This window comes from Aegilops tauschii, chromosome 1, assembly GCF_002575655.3.
Source record: "Aegilops tauschii subsp. strangulata cultivar AL8/78 chromosome 1, Aet v6.0, whole genome shotgun sequence".
Classification (NCBI taxonomy): Eukaryota; Viridiplantae; Streptophyta; class Magnoliopsida; order Poales; family Poaceae; genus Aegilops; species Aegilops tauschii.
This window is the reverse complement of record NC_053035.3, coordinates 445507758-445517391: the sequence shown is the minus strand read 5'-3', so window position 1 is coordinate 445517391 and position 9634 is coordinate 445507758.

The window sequence follows — 9634 nt, the reverse complement described above, 5'->3', positions numbered from 1 at the left end:
AGTTTAACCCAAGATGCACATCACGTGGCTTCACCTACCACTCTATTTTCTTGCATGACATGACCTGGATGCTGGATGTCCCACGTGTCGGCAAAAGGAGGAAGAACTCGACCAAATCTTCGGTTGTGCTCTCGGATTAGACTAGTTGTGCTAACTTAAAATTTTATTGTGTAGAATGGATGCAAGTTTTGGTATTGGGAAGAAGAGTACAATGATATATTGATAGAGCACAATTTAGTAGATGTTCTAGCACTTTTAGCTAGCATAGAGGCTAGAGATGAGACTAGTGCACTTGTTGATAGAATAGAGGCTAGACACGTCTACTTCTTTACACTCGAAGAAGAAAGAAGCACGCAAGATCGAGCCTCCGCAGATCAACAATGAATGCATCGAGAAGGCACTAATCCAACTTACAGGAGCAGTTGTGGAAGTTGGATATCTTCTAAAATGTATTCTTGTGGTTCTTGTTTTCTTTGGTCTTGCTTTTCTAGTCAAAATTTTGGTGATGTATTTCCATGTACCAAAAAATCAATGATGAAAAAAAGATATGTGTTTGCAAATAAAAATGTACGCGGCCGGGATGCGGTCGCGCGTTCGGCACACGACCACCGCATCCGAGAAATGGCCCGGACACGACCCCATTGCCCTACCCAAACGGACAGAATCCGGGCAAAACAGAGGTCCGTTTGGGGTCGTGCATTGGAGTTGGCCTTAGAAGTGGGACCGCAGTTGAGGAAACCGACTATCGGCAAACCCCCACCTCGCCCGCCGCGCGATGACTGAGTTAGAGAAACGACTAGGTTGAAGAGATTGCTGTAGCACGGACTCCAAGAAATATGGTGTCAGATGGAAGTCGTGCTGGTGGTGTGTGTCGTACTCCTGGATGTGAATGCTTGTTCTGGCCCATGCCACCCTACTACTCCTAGTACTACTTATAGTAGTAGTATCGAGGATTCGAGGTGCTGGTTACGTACAGCGAACACATTAACATATGGCCCACCTCACACTGTGGCCAAATTTCCTGGAGTCTGTGCTAGGTTAAAAAGTGTTCTTTGTGAGGATGGGTGGCTGGTCTCAAGTTTGAAAATCGTTGTATTACGTACGTAGACGTAGAGATAGTGCAGCATGTGAAGCTAGTACAAATAGTGTACTATTGTTGATTGGCCTCATCCGATAACCTGTTGCAATGCACGTACAATTATGTATTCGGAAAATATTTTTTTGCCTCGTCGCAGCACCCACTCAGAGAAGCGACTCGATAGCCATTCATAAATTTAGTAAGTTTATCACAGGCATATCATTTTATTACATAGAACAGGTCATCAACCCACAACAACAACGAGGATAGATTATAAATACTAAAGTTTTCATCACACAACAAATAACAAGCAATGAAATGAACTTCAACTCAACCAATCCTCGGCGTTGGAAACGCTTGCTTTGAACCACAACTGATTCTCTGGGAAGGGCCAGCTATTGTAAATCTCGAGGCCAACGCAGGAATGATCATCTAGGCTGAAGCGGCCTACTATATCACGACCAGGGTAGGTAACCACCGAAATGTCCGATGTATAGATACAGTTGCTTCTCATAAATGGTAGTAACATTGTGTCAACAGCAGCTGGATCGGCTTTCACCATCATTGGATAGTTTTGTCCAAGGAAGAGTGAGTTTACTCCAAGAGTACTAATAAATAACTTTGATGTGTCCCGTCAACTCGCAGAACGACGAGAAGCTTGCTTACTACGCCTTCTCCCTCGCCAACGCGTGCGCGGTGGCTCGCAGCACGAGGAGAAACTTTTGCTTACAAGCGGTGGACGTGCAGCAGTTCATTTGGTGTCAGATTGCAAGAAGTACTACTGTAGTACCATCATTATTGTTCGACTTCCGGAAGAGGAGAAGAGCCAAGCGCATGGTCACCTACTAACCTAGTACAGTACTACTATAGCCAAAGCTGGTCCACCTTTTTAGAGCATGGTTAATAAATATAGGCGGCTCTTGCAGCGGCACATCATTTAGAGCAAGTACTCTCTTCGTAGGAACAAAGGAAGTGAAACAAAAGTTGGAGTGGATGCTAGATTGCCAATTAAAAGATGATTACATAGGAAAAAAATCCTATAGCATTCTATCCTATGAATCAAACGACCAATGTAGGAAAATTATGAGGGGGGTCTCTCCAACAGTGTTCCTGGGCTCGCACCTAACATCACGGTGGTCGAACTTGGAGTCATTCATCTGGTACACGTGGCATCTCAGATCTGGACACAAGGTGACGCGACCTCTCACTTCCTCCGCCATTTGAAGCAGCGCGCCGGTGGAGGGCTAGCATACTCCAATATTAGGTTGGCTCTATGTGATGTGGCAACTTCATATACTAACCGGATGCTGGCTATACTACTACGGTACTCACACTCCAAGAAGTGACTCGAAAACCCATTTATAAATTGAGTCTATGACATGCATTCGCAACTGAAATGTACCATTCATTAAATACAACAAGTCATCAACACACAACGACAACGAGGATACATGTTGGATTATAGATTATTTCCAAAAAAACATTCTAGCAAATACTAAAGTTTTCATCACACAACAAATAACAAGCAATGAAGTGAACTTCAACTCAACCAATCCTCGGCGTTGGAAACGCTTGCTTTGAACCATAGGTGCTCTGGGAAGGGCCAGCTATTGTCCATATCGAGAGCAACGCAGGACTGATCATCCAGGCTGAAGCGGCATATATCAGGACCAGGGTAGGGAACCACCGAAATGTCCGAGGTATAGATACAGTTGCTTCTCATAAATGGTAGTAACGTTGTGTCAACAGCAGGTGGATCGCCTTTCACCATAATTGGATAGTTTGGTCCAAGGAAGACCGATTTTGTTCCAAGACTATCAATACTGAACCAGGGAGAAGGTGTTTGCGCTAGCACACTAGTATCCGTCCTGAATACCATGCAACGGGTGTTGGAATAGGTCAGGAGAGGGCGACCATGGGAGACAACACCTGCTTCCTCAGTAGTAACAGTCTGAGTGCACTGTATACAGACAAGAAGAGGTGATCCATCGGAATTAGTTGCCAGGCGCCACTGAGTATATAAGTTCTGCTCCTCCTCATGCTCGTGATCATCACCATCGTCATCTCCCCCTTGCTTATAAAATTTTTCAAGTATAGGTGGTGGAATGTTCACAGGACCTTGGAAACACAAGAAGAAGGTTAATTAGTAAAGGGAAACTTGCTAACCCGCATGCATGTGGATGAAACAATTATAATTACGGTGGAAGACAAACGTACCGAAACTACGAGGATCCCATGCAAAAACAGTGCCACGAGTGGTGGCAGCAAACACAAGATCCTCATATTCAATTGCATCACAGTACACATCCATGTATAGAAACTGATTTTTGAGCAATATCCATCCAGTCGAACCACGAAGGACGGCAACAAGCTTATCGAAGATAGCAACAACTTGATAGTTCTTGTAATTCCAAGAGCGGTTGGGAACTCGACAAATTGCTATCTTCAGTAGACGACAGTCACCATGATCGTATTTGAACGTACGTAGATCATCTGTGTGCTCAACCTCAGGGCACTTGGAGATTTTTGGAAGTGGAATCCGCTGACGAGTGTACACATTCACAAGTTCCCACTCGCAATTGTACCCAATATAAACAACCCAATCTCCATTTGTGCCAGCCCAGGACTTACCCTTAAGCGATGGCATCTTGACATCACACGTATCATTATCAAGCGGCATCAACTTGCACAAGGCGAGGCCTCCGTCATCCGCGCCCATGCGAACAGGCTTATAGCGAAGAAGATAAGGGAGATTAAACCGCTCCTGGACCCTTGGGTTCCTTGTAATGATGTTATTAGTTGGGTCGAGAATGGGCTTGAACGAACCTGCCATGCTAGCCGAGGTGATGACGTCGCACCGATCAATGAGTTCCCCCACCACGTCATCTTTCAGATCGGGGCAAGAATAACGGGGTCGTTTCCAGCTTGTTCCCTCCATGGAGAAGACGATCGAACAATGGCAGAAGGAAGGGTGAAGGCAAATGGAGGAGGGAGGAAGAGCGTGCGACAACAGTTCCAAATCGAGAGGGAAAGGCGAAGAGTCGGTGGACGGTTACCAGTTTGCCACGGTACACGAAGAGGCGCCCCGGCCTACATGTCCTTTCAGAAATTGTACAAAAGGACTCGCCGTCGTCTCACTGGCATGTTGGAACGGGACCACATGTCAACGAAACATCGTGTGTAATTTCTGGTGCAAAATGCGATCTGGCCGCGTTGGCCCGAGGTGCCGCATTATTTCTCGACTTTATTCTTTTAATGGCGTGCCGTTCAGTTTTGAAGCATGACTAACTGGTACTGTTTGCAGAGAAAATATAAACTACTCTACCACTACTCCACCTCTAGTACTAGAAGTATAAAAAAGATATATAGGCTGGAGCTTCAGAGCTTTCTTGCTAAGGGCTGCCCACTTGCTTCTCACACTATCACCCTCTCTCCAGATCTAAAAAAGACGGCCTCTCACTCCCTCCTCACCGGTGGTCACAGATCCGCCGGGAAGAAAAGGATGTGTAGTGTTGACGCACTCGTCGTTGGCGAGCGAGGTCACGCACTGACGACAAGGCCGTCCTCTCAGACCTAGCGCCCGCGCGGGATGGTCTCCGTCCCCAAGCTCGCTGTCGTAGTGCATGTGGAGGACGATGACCACGAGGGAAGCCACTTCCCGCTGACCCTTAGGTATGCTACCTCTTTTCGAACCATACCCTTGTTCTATTGCCCCATCTGCCATGTCGCTGCATGTGGATCTTTTTCCACTCCACCATCTTCCCAATTTGCTATCCTCTGCTCTGCTGGTCACGCAGACGAAAACCTTAATTTGCACTATTAAAGCAAACCCTACTTCATGCAGACTAATCCATGTCTGGGTTGAATAAGGAAAGGAAGGGAGACTGTACTTTCCAAGAGAGTAGGCATCGAACCCGCATCTAGGTTGAGAAGGGGAAAATCAGTAGCTAAGGAACGAGTCTCGTGTCTCTTGGTTGAAGAAGGGTAGAAAGGCATGACAACGCAATAGAGAATGACCAGGTAAGATCGGTTTGTTGTCCTCACATAGGAAAAAGGTGGCTAAACATAACAAAAATGGGACGTAATCCACATATGCTGCCTGGATATTTGTTGCTCTGGGCAACCATACCTCCCTCACCACTCTATGCGTCCATGGAGGTACATCGTACTGGTGCGCCCACTGTCCGAATGGGCCTCGCATGCTCTTAGTCTAACTTTTTTGCTGTTAGTATAACGCCAGCAGTCAAGTCAAGCAATGCTACTGCTAAAGTGATGCCACATTTAACTAATGTCGCACTCAGTCTAATGCCACCGATAAATTTAAGCAATGTCATTTAATGTCATTGGATTATTTCAGGGTTACCTGTTGATTGTGGATGTATTAAAGATTTTTCAACTAAGGCATTCTAATGATGTTGCATAGCCAGTATACCAACGATGAAACTTGTTACTACCTTCAGATTTTTGCACTGTTAATGCTTATAGATTACATACCTCTCTTTCATGAGATAAGTTAATGTTTTGTACAGTGTCACCAAAATGCCAAGGCGCTGATGTCATTTTATTTTGGTTAAACTGCACAAAAAATTTTGAAGACAAGAGGAAAGGTTAAGAGTGGGCACCTCCTCCTCCGGCTGTTCTCTTGATTCGTTCGATCAAGTTTTTATGTTTGATCGATTATCAAGATTGGGATAGCAATTTTTAAGGTCCCCCCGAGTTCGAAATGATATTTACCTTGGAGGTACATGGTTTGCAAATTTTTTATACTGTCATTAGTTAATAATGCTAGTTACCTTCAGACTTTTGTATTTGATTTAATGCTCATGCACAGCTAGTATACCAATGCTGAAACGTGTTACCTTTACATTTTGTATTGTTAATTCTTATAGAAATCCTCCAGTGCCAGAGTTTATTGAAATATGTTCAGTAAAACCATTGTACTGCACCCTGTAATAAAATAACTACTCTACTGTTGCACTAGCCACTGGATTAGTGTATATTTGTAGTATTCGAAATTTCGAATGGTGTTGCATTAGCGTATGGACATAAATAAAGGGTGGCAAGCTTTCCCAGATATGTGCTCAAGAAAACTACTACCTGTTTTTCTAAATATTAGTAGACGTTTGGGTACTTTAAACTGAACCGCAAAAACCTCTTATATTAAGGAACAGAGGGTGTAGAGTTCACTCAAATTATCCCGGTAAAGCTAGTCACACCTTTGTTAAAATTAATGTTCATTATGTTATCGGAGGAGGTCTGTAAGTTTGTCTCTAATGCCTGTCGACTACATACCTGACATCATGATGTAATGTTAAGTCATTTCCTTTTGTACAGTGTCACTGAATTGTCAAGGCGGTGATGGCATTTTATTTTAGTTGAACTGCACAAAATATGCTTAAAAGAAGAGGAAAGGTCAGGAATCGATCATTCTTTCAGAAAGAACTATATATGCCTTTCTGACATCAGCCTGTGTTGCCTTATTTATTCCTTCAAAAAGGTGGTTAGAAACAGTCTTGCTACCTTTTCCCATTAAGAAATTGGAATGCTTATATTTGTGAGTCTATGCTTCAACTAGTGCCACTTTTATAGTAATCACACTTTCAATATCTATGCAAATAGGGATGCTCGAGTTTAGTGGAACTGCACAAAAAGTCCAACTGGTTCAACATTAGGAGCATGTTTTCTCCCAAACCTTTATATCCAATTGGTGGCACTATGAGCTGTTCATTAAGAAGGTACATGGTTTGCTACTATCTTGCTACTCTTTTTGTACTGTCATTAGATAGTAATACTAGTGGTTTGCATGTGAATTTATTGGCAGGGTGGACCTACATTCGAGGTGCAGGACATGATTCAATGACTGGATGCTCAATTTCGGTTGTATCGAGTTCACCTCTTCCATCACTGCGAACATGGATATCCTTGGTCTGATGAAGAATAGGCGCTATATTTCTGGTCTGAACAAGCAAATCAATTCAGTATGAAATTGTCCAGGGCAAAACATGACTGTATCAAATTGTCCAGTGCAAAACATGTCAGATCTAAGCGGAAGAGACATGTTTAAACCGAAAATACAAGGTGGGGTTTATGTTTACTAGCTGCTTGATATTTGTGCAGACAGAGATGTCTGCCCGTTGCTATTTAGCAAACACACAAAGTGACCGCAATTTTGGTTGAACTGCACAAGAGAATAGTATAGTCACTGCATGCAGTGCCATTTGAAAATAGACACAGAAAGATTGGATAGTCACTTCATGGACTGCAGAAAAGTAGTACTGTACTATTTATTGGCCAACACTAGGTGCTTCATTGCTTTGGTCTGATTATACAATGGGCATCATTTTGCCTAAGTTAAAGTTTGTATTCCAAAAATAGTCTCGCCGTGTGATCAAGAGAAGACCAAATCATATTGCAGTGGATGTTCCTCCATCATGTGTGGTTCATTCCCATGGTTCCAGCTGTTGGTGAAACCACTTACGTTTGCAAGAGGAATTGTAGACTTCACAAACAAATTTGTCATTCAGTCTATACTGAATGTAGGCCAAGAGAAGCATCCATGTTAGTAGGAAGAACACATGTTTTTCCTAGATCTTTGCTTTTGGAGCTACATATTTGTATATGATCTGTGAATCATTGAGATGCATTAACATGTTGATCTTATGTATGGGAATCGTACTAGTTGGTTTTAGTTGTGGCTGATCTTTGCTTTTGGAGCTACATATTTGTATATCATCTGTGAATCATTGAGATGCATTAACAGTTCTTATATATGTTCGCTCAGTGTTTACAAGTTACCGATCGATCACTAGCTTGCCTACTAATGCGCTCCTGGCTGTTTTAGTTGCGACGCAAGATCCGAAGTGGCAGTTTTTTGAATAGAAATGCCAACCTCTGAAGAAACTGACAAGCTGCTCTGAAGAAAATGCCATGTGAATCTGAAGAAACTGCTAGCAAAAATGTTCGCAAATGCCTTATCTCCCAGCTAAAGTTCATCAATTAATGCCCTCGGCTGCGACTTGTTGCATGCTGCTCCGCGTACTGGCTGCGAGTGATTTTGAGTGCCCGCATGCAGCCGGCCGTAATTAAGGCAGCTAACTGATGCGAAAAAGATGCTCTTTAATTGTTGCGGGCCTTTTAAATCCGTGGAATCATTATTGACAAGGAGGGAGATGATTCAAGTGCACTCGTTTGACCGTAAGGCCGGCGTGCGACCCAGCACGGACGGGACGGGACGCAACAGTCAGAATTTCAGTTTCTCTAGTTTTCCACGGCAAGCTGGCGCGCTAAGCCATGTCTGCTTCATTATGCATTGAATTCCGATGACCGTCGCGCTACCTTCCGCTTATAAGTACTGTTTCTCGGCCTTCTATGGTGGCACCGTGACCCAACTCGCCCTATCCTCATAAGCCCCCACCGGCCCGACGTTGGTCGCCACTTATCCTCGCTCTCGCCACGTCCCCCATGCCCCCGCCCGTCCGTGATAGGCGTGGCCGGAGGCGGTCACCGCCGGAACTAGTGTTCGGTTTTTCAACGGAAGGCAGACGAAGGGAGGAGGCATTCTATCGGTCTTTAGATGGCAATGCGGAGATCGAGGACTTGTTGGAGCGCGACCGCCTGGCGGAGGAGCAGGAGTTGTTGGAGCGCGACCGCTTGGCGGATGAGCAGCGTATCGCCGATTTGCGCCGCCAGCGGGACATGGAGCAGCAGCGCACCGACGCTCTGAGTCGCGAGCAGAGTGCCCGCACATGGGCCGACTACGTGGAGGCCGGCGCCCGGCAAATAGCCCTGGAGGCTGTCGGGCACGCACGCGTTCGCGACGCCGATTTTTACTACCAGCTCGTCAAGTGGGTTTCCCGCTTAGAAGCCGAAGCTTCGGTGGACCACGCCGGCATGGAAAGGGCCAACGCGCGCAAGCAACGCGCCCTATCGCACCTCTGGCAAGTCCGAGGCGAGGCGGAGGACGCCGGTGCCGGCGTTTAGCGTGTACCGCTGATGGCGGCCGGCATTGTCTAGTTAGCTAAGAGTAAGTTAGTACTTGTACGCTACTAGAGTATTAGTGGAAGTAGATAGTTAACTTGGCTATGATGGTTGTCAACGTGGAAGTTCAGTACTCTATATGTGGATCAGACCTGTTACTTTGCTCTGAATGTTGAAATTTCCGTTTGAACATATGGAATGGGCTGTTATTTTTTTAAATGGGTTGTATTTGTCCTCCACGGGTTTAGAGGCTGACTTGTGGGCCTACCAAGTTGACGCGTACACAACCAGGAGATGATTGTACATGGAGAGGATGACAGCAGGGACCCGCCAAGGTCATGGCAGTACGCAAGCAAAGTGCCTCCTTATTTCAATCCAATAAAAAAAAGGGCCATTTGCATTTCTGTCCCTAACTCGAACCACCTAATCAGATATACCCCTAATTCCCAAGCCTGCTCAAAAATGCCCCTCCGCCGTGATGTGCCCTTATAGAAATGCCCCTCCGAGCCGTTTTCGTCCAGTCAAGGCTGTTTGACCGCTAACATGCCGTTTCTTTGACATTTTTGCCCCTCATGCCGT